Source organism: Hypomesus nipponensis, chromosome 9 (genome assembly GCF_054491055.1).
Source record: "Hypomesus nipponensis isolate SF chromosome 9, ASM5449105v1, whole genome shotgun sequence".
Lineage (NCBI taxonomy): Eukaryota > Metazoa > Chordata > Actinopteri > Osmeriformes > Osmeridae > Hypomesus > Hypomesus nipponensis.
The window spans coordinates 8765001-8777500 of NC_140369.1; the positions used below are offsets into that span (position 1 = coordinate 8765001).

At 48.8% G+C, this 12500-nt stretch overlaps 1 protein-coding gene across 2 annotated transcripts in view; it reads right to left on the reverse strand.

Moving 5' to 3' along the window:
* foxp4 (forkhead box P4) overlaps positions 1 to 12500 on the reverse strand; it is a 91724-nt gene that overhangs the window by 44810 nt on the left and 34414 nt on the right. The window lies entirely within an intron of this gene.

A 12500-nucleotide genomic window follows, 5' to 3' on the forward strand; every position in this document is an offset into this window, starting at 1 on the left:
ACACACACAGATGCACACACACCACGGTGGTGTCAGACAGGTTTTATTAGAGCGAGGGAAGAAGGGGGGAGAGGGGAAGGAGGGGTGAGGAGGTCACTACTCAGCTTGGAGGCCTGAGTGCAGAGTTAGAGAGTGTGTGTGTGTGTGTGCGCATATCCACGCACACGCAAGTGTGTGTGTGTGGGAGTGCGTTCAGTGTGTGAGTTCGTCTGACTTGTCATCACCCCCTCTGTAAATCATCGCCCCTGACACAGCCTTTAATAACAGTGCATTTTTTAATTCAGCAGGGTCACACACACACGTACACGCACACACACACGCACGTGGACACACATTCAAACAGGCTTCAGAAAAATGGCTGACAACTATATTTCTTTTGGTTGAGCAGGCCAAGAGAAGGAAGGAGGAGGGGGGGGGGGAGGGGGGGGGGGGAGGGGAGGAGAGTGGGCTGGCTGGAAGGCCCATTAGGAGAAAAGGAGGGAAAATTCATTTTGGTGGATGTTCATAATGGTCTTGATGTGTTACAGAATGTGTTTCTGGGTGTATGTGTGTCTATGCCTGTTTGTTAACAGGGTGGTGGGCACTTAGAAGAAAGTGGATTCCATTCCACCCATTGCTGGAGGCTGCAGTTGACATCTCAGATAAGAACAAATACAACAACAAACAGAGAGGCTCGGGCAGACCTCGCCAAAGGTGGGTTTGTGTGTATGTGTGTCTGCGTGTGTGTATATATATAAGCTTGGCTTGGGTTGCTAAAGCAAACAGGTCTGCTGTGTGATGAATCTGGTCTCAAACCCAGCCGTGTTTGGGCGAGAGACCCAGAGAAAGAACGCAGAAGCAACAGAGCAATCTAAACAGAGAGAGAGAGAGAGAGAGAGAGAGAGAGAGAGAGAGAGAGAGAGAGAGAGAGAGAGAGAAAGAAGGGTGGGAAGAAAAAGAGAGTGAGGGGAGGGATGGAGAGGAAGAAAGAGAGGGGAAGAGAGGGGTAGAGTTAGAGGGAGAAAAAAAGAGGGGGAGGCGGGGGAGAGAGAGCGAGAGAGACAGGTGGGTACCATATGTAGAAGTAATCCGTCAGTGCTGACTGAGGTCCATTGTTGACGGGCGAAACGAAACAACCCCCCTACTCTGCCCCGTAGATAAACAGCCCTCAGGCAGACAGTGGGCCGTGCTCAGGAAGGAGGGGGCAGGGGCAGGTGGTATCAGATTTATCAGGTCTCAGACTGAGAGAGAGAGAGAGAGAGAGACACAGAGAGACAGAGACAAGAGCAACAGAGACAGAGAGAGAGAGAGAGAGAGAGAGAGAGAGAAAGAGAGAGAGAGAAAGAGAGAGAGACAGAGACAGAGACAGAGACAGAGACAGAGACAGAGACATAGACAGAGACAGAGACAGAGACAGAGACAGAGACAGAGACAGAGACAGAGAGAGCAACAGAGCCAGAGAGAGAGCAACAGAGAGAGAGCAGAGAGAGAGAGAGAGAGAGAGAGAGAGAGAGAGAGAGAGAGAGAGAGAGAAAGAGATAGAGAGAGAGAGAGAGAGAGAGAGAGAGAGAGAGAGAGAGAGAGAGACAGAGACAGAGACAGAGACAGAGACATAGACAGAGACAGAGACAGAGACAGAGACAGAGACATAGACAGAAACAGAGACAGAGACAGAGACAGAGACAGAGAGAGCAACAGAGCCAGAGAGAGAGCAACAGAGAGAGAGCGAGAGAGAGAGAGAGAGAGAGAAAGAGATAGAGAGAGAGAGAGAGAGAGAGAGAGAGAGAGAGCAACAGAGAGAGAGAGAGAGCAACAGAGAGAGAGAGAGAGAGAGAGAGAGAGAGAGAGAGAGAGAGAGAGAGAGAGAGAGATAGAGACAGGGAGAAAAGTCGAAAAAGAGAGATTTCGAGGGAGAGAAGACGGGGAAATCGAGTTTGAGAAAGTGGGGGGATTGAGCTTCAGAGAGAGGAAGTCACCCCAACTGGGATGCTCCTATTGTTCCTACATGATCTTTCAATCAGGAGAGTCTTGAACTTAGCCAGAGATCCAGCTGGGACTTCATACTGCTGGCTTCCTCTCTCTCTCTGTCTGACTGAGCTCACAAGGGTTTCACTAGGTGCTGTTGGTCCGTTAGACAGTTAGGCTGATAGTCTCTCCAGTGTCTCTCCTGCCACCTACCCCCCCATCCCCTCCTCCCCATCCCCAGTCTGCCTGACTAGCAGATAACTTACACACTTCTCAGTCTGTCTCCCAACTCCTGTAACACCCTCACCCCCCCCCCCCACACACACACACACACACACACTTACACACCCCATCCATCTCCTTTCCCCCTCCCCAAGAGAGGGGAGAGAATAAAGAAGGGATGTAGAATGAGTGCGAGGGGGATGGAGAGGAGTGAAAAGAGACCTGGTCACAGCCTGCTGCCTCTCTACAGTCCTGCACGCTCACTGACTTTGGATCAGTGGAGGAGAGAAAATAACAACTCAGAAATTCTCCTCTCCTCCCTCATCTCCTCTCTCTGTTTTTTTCTCTCTCTCTCTCTCTCTCTCTCTCTCTCTCTCTCTCTCTCTCTCTCTCTCCACACCCCTGTGTCCGGGAGTAGTAGCGATGGAGCTGAAAGCCAAATAAAGCTCTGTGGAAGCTTCCACAAGGAGAGGGGAGAGCCCCACATCTCCTGTCCCTCTCTCCAGTTCTCCAGAAAAAAAGGAAGAAAAAGGGAAGATGAAATTCAACACTAGACAGCTACCAGGGTATCAGTCATCGGGAGAAGATAGCAATAACATCACACCTGTTATATACAGTAGACTCGTTCGCAGCTATGCATACACACACACACACAAACACGCCCGTCCGCGTGCGTGCACAGAGGAGGTGACAGTTAGTGGGATTGCTCCATGACTTTAGGGCACATGTAAGTGAAGGCTTGGTTTCAGCTGCGGTGGCTTCTGCTGTATCACATGCATCACTGTCACTCACCACAAAAACCTTCACAGCTCCCTGTTCCTTCTCTTCACCTCCCCTGTCTCTCTCTTTCTTTTCTCTGTCTGTCTCTGTCTCTCTCTCTCCACCTTCTCTGCTTCTCTGTCTCTCCACCCTCCCTGCTTCTCTCTTTCTCCACCTCTCATCTCTCATCTCTCTTTCTCCACCTCTCATCTCTCATCTCTCTTTCTCCACCTCTCATCTCTCATCTCTCTTTCTCCACCTCTCCCTTTGCATCTTTCTCCCTCTTCCATCCTCTCTCTCTCTCTCTCTCTCTCTCTCTCTCTCTCTCTGTCTGTCTGTCTGTCTGTCTGTCTGTCTGTCTGTTGTTGATAAAGCTGGATGCTCAGACAATAGACACCACAGTAGATATAGCCTAGACAGTCTGAAGTAGAAAATAGATCAGCCGTTATAAAGCTGGAAACACTGCAACGGCAGCTGCTGACCGTATGAGCCTAGTCTGTCCTAACATCTGTCTGCCTGTCTGTCCTAACATCTGTCTGTCTGTGCCATACCATCTGTCGGCCTTCATATATGTGTCTGTCTTCACATCTGTCTGTCTGTCTGTCTGTCTGTCTATCCCAACTGATAAGTAGGGCCTGTGCTGGGCAGTAGAGTGAATGGGCATGTGTGGTGTGCTGTAAGGATGTAAGGTTAGAGCAAAATTCTTGGGGTGTAGGGGAGAGAGGTAGCCTGGCTCAAAGCCTGCTAAGCAGGACAATTTCACGGAAGGTTACAAATAACCCACACAGAGACCAGACTTCACTTCTGCTTTTCTCCACCCCTTTCTCCCTCTCTCCCTCTCTCTGGTATTCATTTGGTGCTTCCTGCCTCCTCATCCACTCTCTAGTTCTCTCCAGCTCACATTTGTTTTCGCTCATGGCATCGCAGACCTAAGAACTAAAACTATACCTATATAAATGCACTAAAGTAAACCCAATACCTCAAACTGCAGTGAGTGATCTTGAGCTGGAATTATCCGAGCCACCTTCAAAAACACCAGCCAGCCGCCATCCCATTCAGCTATTTAATGTAATGTTTCCGCAATATAAAGCTGCATTCGAGAGCTGAGGTTTTAAATGGCTGCAGCCGGCCGTTCTGGGCCCAGACTGACCATTAAAGAGAGGAAAGGCTGCGTTCAAGAGCCAATGCAATAAAAAGCTCACAACTCCAAAAGAACTTCAAAATATGTTGTAATGTTTGAAAACCCTGGCCGTTTTAATATTTTTTCACATCCTATTTTTCACAAAAGGGACCTGTTCTAAACACTAGACCCTGCCGCTTTCCAGATGTTTCACTACACCTCGGCAGAAAAGCTGTTTGGTTTCAACGAGGAAACCTCTCCACCTAAGATTCAGCTTCTTCACTGCTAATGTTTCAGTTGTATCACAGGCCTTCATATCCAGTCATGAAGACTGGTTAAGTGAACAGTCACATGACACGTGTCACATGACACGTGGGGTATACCTGTCATGTATAGGACTATTTCACAAAGAAAGAATAGGATGCTGAACACTCTTTGGCATACACAGTCAGAACTGTGGGCCTAAACTCAGCACAGCCGGCTAATTGCTGGCAAATAGCACTGAAGCAGTTCCCTACACAGAAAAAACACACACACACACACCAACACATGTGCTACACACACACACCCACACTCATACACACACAGCAGTTTCCCTGTGGTTTGCTCAACACAGCTCGTTTGGCAGGATAGGAAGGTTTCACTCCAGACAGACCCACCCCACAGAGGAAAGCACACACACACTCTCACACACACACACACACACACACACACACACACACACACACACACACACACACACACACACACACACACACAGACAGTATACACATACTGAGCTTGTTTCTCACATAAGTAAAGACAGTTAACTGGTCTTGTCATCTGCTCCAGGGGACAAGGGCAATGACTATGGTCTCAGGTCTTAGTTGGGTGACCTCCAGGGCTGGGGGGCCTCTCAGTCTCCTCTGTCCCACCAGGGGTGATCCTGAGCGGGGACAGACAGCAGGGCCGGCCCCTGATGAGGATAGCACTAGCCTGGCAACCAGGCCTCACATATGGAACCCATTTCACTGTTATTATTAATAACCAAAAAAATCAAACTAATAACGCATTCAAGATGCTGCCAAGACTTAACTCTGGAGACTGAGGGAACACACACATACACACATATAGACAAAATACACGGTCAAACACATAGTTCAGGGCACATATGCAGTCTATTGGTTAAACAGAGAAAGACTTTCCTAGCCAGTGGCCTGTAAAAGTATTAGTCTGCCGGCCCACTTCAAGAAACATCAAAGTCTTTCATGTCTCTGGTTCAGAAGGGCTTTTACACCTGGTACAGACCCTAACAAGGGGAGAAAGAGATGCGGAGCAACAGAGCAGTCCAGTCCAGTACAGTTCAGACAAAACTAAACAAGTATTCAAATGAAACAACACCTAGACTTCCCTGAGAGTTGCCAAACTTAAAGCTGTGGTGGAGCATGTTCCAAACCTGGAGTTGGAGTGTGTGTGTGTGTGTGTAAGTGCGTCATGGGTGGAGGGCTGGATTGTGTGACTAGGGAAAGGAATAAATACTATTGGAGGAAACAGAAATTTCACAGCCACTGCCATAAAGCCACGTCTCCCTGAGAAGGACACACGCACACACACACACACACACACACCACACACCACACAAATCTTTGTTCATCTTCAACACCTTATAAGAGTCATGGAGATATCCTGGTAAAGTAAAGAGCAATCTTTAACACAAATCCCTATCCAGCCTTCTAAAAGAAAAGACTTATTCAAAAGCATTCACGTAACTGGCTCATGGAGGAGAAGATGAAACTCATCCCACCATCCCAGGTCTGGGGAGGACAGAGGAGAGGGAGAGAAGCTGCATTCCTCTCCTCCTCCCTGTTGACTCTAATCTCTCTTTAAGATGGCTCACACAAAGAGCCTGCTCACACTAGCTAATTAGCAACACTTAAGGCCTCCGTAACCATTGTTTGTGTGTATGTGTGCATGCGTGTGTGTGTGCGTGCGTGTGTGTGCGTACGTGCTATTATGTGTACCCCAGCACCCGCCACAGTTTCCAGGGCAACTACTTGGAGAGTGACGCAGCGGACATTGCACTTTTTTGTCTGTCTTCTCTCTCTCCAATCTGTCCTTTTCTCTCCTTCTATGGGTGTCCCTTTCTTCCAGCGAACCTGGAATGGAGCGGCAGGCTGGGGAGAGCCACCTGTCCCGGGGGAGGGGACCCCCCACTCAGGGTGAGAGGGTTACAGTGGAAGGGACTGTGTTGGTAGTTAAGGTGCATGGGGTGGTGAGGATGGTTTTATAATCAACAACCCTCTTAAAGCATTTGGCACATAGACACATAAACACACATCATGAAAAAAATTGGGTTATGATTATGACTAAAACTTGGAAAATTGGAAATTAGTGTTAACAACAACCAGTCCCCCCCCCCCACACACACACACACACACACACACAGAGACACACACACCAGTTTACTGGACCAGAGAGAACAATGATAGCCACTAAGATCTGCCTGCTGACCTCATGGCCTTTCCATTGCCATGGTGATGACCTCTAAACCCAAGTGTGAGTGTCAACAATCAAGCGTTCCTCACTCAGGGTCAGGAGAGAAAACGCTCAGTCAACAGCTTGTGTGTGTGTGTTTTCTTATTTACCTGATAGTGTAGACAGGCCTGCCTGGTTGAAGTGCTTCCAAACACTGCCATGGCAACCCAACCTTTTTGGTGCCCCAAGGGTGTGTGTACACATCAGTCTCCACAACAGAGAAAGGAGTCACACACACACACACACACACCCATATACACACACACTTTGTCAGGCCTGGGTGCTTCCATCCTTTCTGTTGGGATGGGAGCCTCTCTGTGTATAGTTCAGTCAACCATGTGGGACCCTGTGATGGTGGTCAGGGGCCTCATGGACCATGGCTACTTGTCTGCTCTCTACCTGCTCCTATCACTGCTTTTGTTTCACATAATCAAATAGCACAGTGTCTACAGTTTATATAGAGCTACTGACCAAGCCCTGATGGATAATGATCAATGATAGGATGCATCAAATGCTGTGATGAAGAGGGGTGTAAGACAGAGAAAGAGAGCTACAGAAAAGATAAAGGAAGGAGGGAGACAGAGAGAGATATAGCGTGAGGGAGAAAGAGAGATAAAGAGAGAGAGCGTGAGGGAGAAAGAGATAAAGAGAGAGAGCGTGAGGTAGAAAGAGAGATAAAGAGAGAGAGCGTGAGGGAGAAAGAGAGAGATCAGAATGTCTTCTCTCGCCGGATCATCCAGTCGAAAGCCTTGCTGGAAAATGCAGTAAATTTTCTTTATGAACCCCCATAAATATGACATCCCAGCATTCCAGAATTAGGCCTCAATGTGTGAAAAAATCATTAAAAGACAAGTATGGAATATCAGAGAGAGAAAGCGAGATAGAGAGAGAGAGAGACATGTGAAAACCATTACATACATTACAGTATGTGCTGCATCTGCATAGACAGAGAGAGAGAGAGGGGAGGGGGTATGTGGGTATCAATATGTCTTCAATGCACACATTCAGATGACGTGATTCTGACAGTCTTTGTGGTTGTTGTTATGCTCTATTAAAAAGCAGCTTTGACACACTTGCCGTGTGTCCAGTTGTTCATATGGCGTTTTTCTCTTCCAGAGAAGCGCTGACGTGTCTGGGTCAGAGTTTCATCACGCTTTTATCAGCTCTTGACTGCTTGCTAGCTCGTAGCATCAACACTGTTTTTGCATTTTCTCGGTAAATGTATGCTTTTAGCTAATCATTATCGGACGTTTTCAAATATCTGACTGTTAAGTGGCTTTTTGGCTAAAAAGGAGCGACACCGGCCACACCAGCGCCTTCAAGATTTTCAACCAGCTACCACAAGTCGAAGCGCTTTGGAAAATAGACTCTGCGATCTCCTCATTGGGTTCTATTGAAAAATACGCTGGCGCTCATTAAAAAAAAAACGATATGGACACTTAGCCTTGACCATGCAATTGTAGATCTTGTCATTTGAAAGGTTTGCTGAGTTAATCGTTAGGAGGGATGTTAAAGCATGGCGTAGTGTATGAAGGTAACCTATGTATTGATTCAAGATGAGTACAATTTGAATGGTTTCCTAATAATGATGTCTAAATGATGTAACCAGTGTTTTTTAACTCTCAGCTGCACTTTGATAAGCGGTTTGCAGATCAGCATAAAGTAAACACTTTGTTTATAGATGCATTACAAGAAGAAACTAAGTGAAGAATCGTGCAGCGCAAGAGGGAGAGAGACAGAGAGAGAGAGAGAGAGAGAGAGAGAGAGAGAGAGAGAGAGAGAGAGAGAGAGAGAGAGAGAGAGAGAGGGGGGGGACGTAAAAGCAAAGAGGGAAATGAAACAGAGGGGGGAGTTGTAGATTGATACAGAGAGCAGGAAAAACAGATAGAGAAACTCTTTGAGAGTTCCAGAGGAAGTTAGTGCTCTATAGATGTCTTTGTATCGCCCTGGTAACAGCAGTGGGTGTTCCAAGATGCTAGGCAACCACAGTAACCCTTCCCCTTTCTCACCTCAACCACTGTTGCTTCCACCCCGACCTCTGGTGACCTCTGGTGACCTCTGAACTGTAGTGACCTCAGACACAAAGAGTTTGGACCAGGGGAACGCTTTTAGGAGGTGACAACACTTAGCAAGCGGGTCTGGTCAGATTTACGGTTCTCTTTCTTACGCCCCCCCTCCCTCACGCCAACACACACACGCACGCACACACACACACACACACACCCACACACACACACTACACTGGTGAACCACTCCGGGCCACTCAGAGTATTTGATATTGTAACACCATGCCCCATATCCTCATCCCCAAGTCCTGCTGACCTGGATGTGACCCCAGAGAGAACAGTCCAGGTCACACAGGACGTCACCTCCAACACCTCCACATCACCACGCTACCATTGGCCAAATGAACCACCATTAAAACCAGGACACTAGCTTTCTCCCCTCCCTCTCTCACCCACACCCACAATATGGGTCTGCTAGAAAAATACATATGTCCCACACTCTCATCCCCCCTCACTAAGTGCTTCATATGGTCCCAGTATGGCCAATTAGAGAGTCTAGACTATTTAACAGAAAACCCTTGGTTGTCTGTAAGATATCTATCCATCATCTAATGTCATCTGGTAACACACACTCAACGCTTACATCTGTCTCCATGTTCATCTCACAAACGATGTCCAGCATTTAACACACACGCACGCACACAGCATATTGCCCATCGTGTTTGTGTATATCTAAGATCTTTATCAGTTCTCCTTGATTTCCAATCATCACTGTGGCTCTTTAATTACACCCTTCATTAACTCACATTAGTTTACAGTGTGTGTGTGTGTGTGTGTGTGTGTGTGTCTGAGAGAGAGCGAGGATAAAGAAACAGAGAAAGACGCACAAACAGGGGACAGAGAGAGGCAGCCCGCACTCCTTTTCAATTTGTGAATCTGTCTTTGTTTCACCCGATGTTCCCTACGACTCCCCAGGGCAGACAAGACTGGATGACAATCTGTCTCCCAACTTCAGATCGTGCGTGTGTGATTGTGTGTGTGTGTCTCTGTCTAGCTATAGTGCACATGGAGTCACTTTCCGCCCCCCCCCCCCCCCTCTTCCTTTCCTCCATTCACAGTTGAGTAGGCCTCCATGAGGCAGCAGCCTGTGGCTCTCCCCCCGTCTGCCTCTGTTCCCAGCCGGAGCAGTAGGCCAGGGGAGGTCCACTCTCCGCCCCAGTGCAGACAGGAGAGTCGAGAGAGGGCCACAACAGAAGAGATGCACATGGCCACTAAGAGCACTGACCTGCATTTCTAAAAGAGGGACTCAAAGAGAAACATGGAAGGTAAAGAGGGAACAGCGTGTTGTTGTTGAGAGATTAACACACACACACACACACACACGCAGACACACACACACACATACTTTGGCTGCCGATATTGTTCCATGTGATTCATGATTGAAAAGCTTTGCTACAAGTCTGCCACCCGGCCTAATCCCTGGAGAAATACTTGGCTCTACTTTCATTCTCCCCTCTTCCTTCTCTCTGTCCCCTTGCTCTCTCTATCTCCACCCTCTCTTAGCCCCCGTCTTTGCCCAGGGGGTAAAATGGGTCTTCCCCCTCCCTTTTCTCCCTCCTCCCTCCTCTCTCCCCTGTCCTCTCGCTCTGTTCTTACTGAGCAGGCAGACAGGCAACATTCCTCAGGGAGGCCCAGGCGCCCTTTTCTGACACGTCTCAGTGTTACACCCCTCCCCTCCATCCCCCTCGCCGCGCCTCCCTCCATCCCCCTCGCCGCGCCTCCTTCCATCCCCCTCGCCGCGCCTCCCTCCATCCCCCCCTCGCCACCCCTCCGTACCCCCGCTCCCTCCCCTTTCCCCATGGCAGAGTTTCCCCTCCTCCGTCCAGCTCACCCAGAGCTCTTCCCCTCTCCCCTTCTCTCTCCTACCTGTTCATCTGTGTCTCTCTCCTGAGCCCCCCCCCCCTCGAGCTCATCCACATGCCGCTCCCTCCCGACCCCACAGATAGAGGGATAAAGAGAGGGGGGATAGGACAGAGGAGGAGAGGAGGAAGAGAGCCTGGTGAAGGGGTTTGACGCCTGGAGACGACTGCGATGTCTCAGGGTCTCCAGGGTCTCCAGGAAAGCAGGCTTCGTGTTCCGAAAACACCACCTCGTGAAGAACAGTGTGTGTGTGTGTGTGTGTGTATGTGCACGTGTGTGTGTAAGACATCACCACAGCTCTTGTCTTGCTCCAGTGGGTCCTGGCATGGTGTTTAAGCACCAACACTAGTCTGCACTACACCATCAGGTGTGAGACTCACTGAGGGGAGAAACGGTGTGGGGGGGGGGGGGGACATGGGAGAGGGGAGGGAGAGAGAGAGTTAGGAGAAGAGGGAGGAGAGGAAGGAGAGTAGGAGAGGAGAGGGGCCTGCACCTGACTGAGTCAAGCTAAGCTAATGCATGGCCAGTTAGAGACAACAGAGCAGTGGGTGTGAAAAAGAGGCCTTTTGAGTCGTGACATCAGAGGATACTCTGCCATGCTCGCTGGCACGGAATTAACTTGGCTAGTGTGTGTGTGTGTTGTGTGTGTGTGGATTGCATGCTTTAGAGAAATGTGATGACAAGGGTGACCAACAACAGCCTAGTTCCCAGTACAGTAGAGATGCGGTCATGAGAAGTGAGAATTGAACAGCAAAGTATGACTGTACATTCTGCCCTTCGTCGACTCTCAGTGTATCCCCCGCCCCAGGAAATGGAGCAAAGGTTGTGGCCGTCTTTCAGTCAGCCGGAGGATGAGGAGGGGGGGGGGGGGGGGGAGGGGGGGCAGGGAGGAAGGGAATGAAAGATGGAAAGAGAGACGGAGGTATGTTTGTGGTTGGTAACATGCTCAAGAGAGGAAATACCAGCACACACACATTTGCACATACATACAAACACACACATATATACACAAACACACACACACACACACACACACACACAGGTGCAAAAACACAGACAGGAGAGAAGAGGGAGGACGAATAAAGGCTGGCTTGTGTGAGGTGTGGGTGCATGTAGACGTGGAAGCCACCAGGGAGGTTAAGGAGAGAGGGATAAAGAAGTGAGAGGAATGAAGGAGGGCAGTGGGGGGTGGGGGGGGGTGGAGAGCCCTTCATTCAGATTGTTCCCAATAATTGGAATAACCCTGCATCATTTAATCAGCAGGAAGGAAACCTTGATTTGACTACTTGGCCTCAGAACTCAGTGACCCTTCCCTTCCCTCACACACACACCCGCGCGCACGCACACACACACACACACACACACAATGATGCACTTGACCTCAAGCGACTGTCTGCTCTCTCTAGTACAGGGTGGTATTCAGTGATTCACTACAATGAAGTCACTGATATGAAGCCATGAATGATGAATCCATGGTGAGCTGTCCTCTTACTTCAGACTTACAGAAACAACACATCCTCAGACAACAACACGTTTGAGTATCCATGGTGAGCTGTCCTCTTACTTCAGACTTTCAGAAACAACACATCCTCAGACAACAACACGTTTGAGTATCCAAGGCTAGAGTGTGGGCTGTGTGTGTTCATTAGTGTGTGTGTGCACATGCATGTGTGTCTGTGTTTCTGTGACTGTGTGTGTGTGTGGGGGGGGGGGGTCATCCATGTGTGTGTGTGTTCCATAGTGTTCCTCTCTCGTGTGGGTATCCAAGTTTTCAATTTGGAAGAAAAGAAAAAGTGAACCAAAATGTGGATTTGAAGCCAAGAGATTCCGGGAAGGTCGGAACCTTCCAGATGACACAGTGGCTAAAAGAGGGGAAACCCTGAAACACACGGAGGAATGAGGACAACGCAGCACACTTGCTGCTGACGTGTCACAGACTAACACACACACACGTCAAAATGTGACAAACATACAATCGGACACATTCCTTCTCAAAACGTTATATTCAAACACAG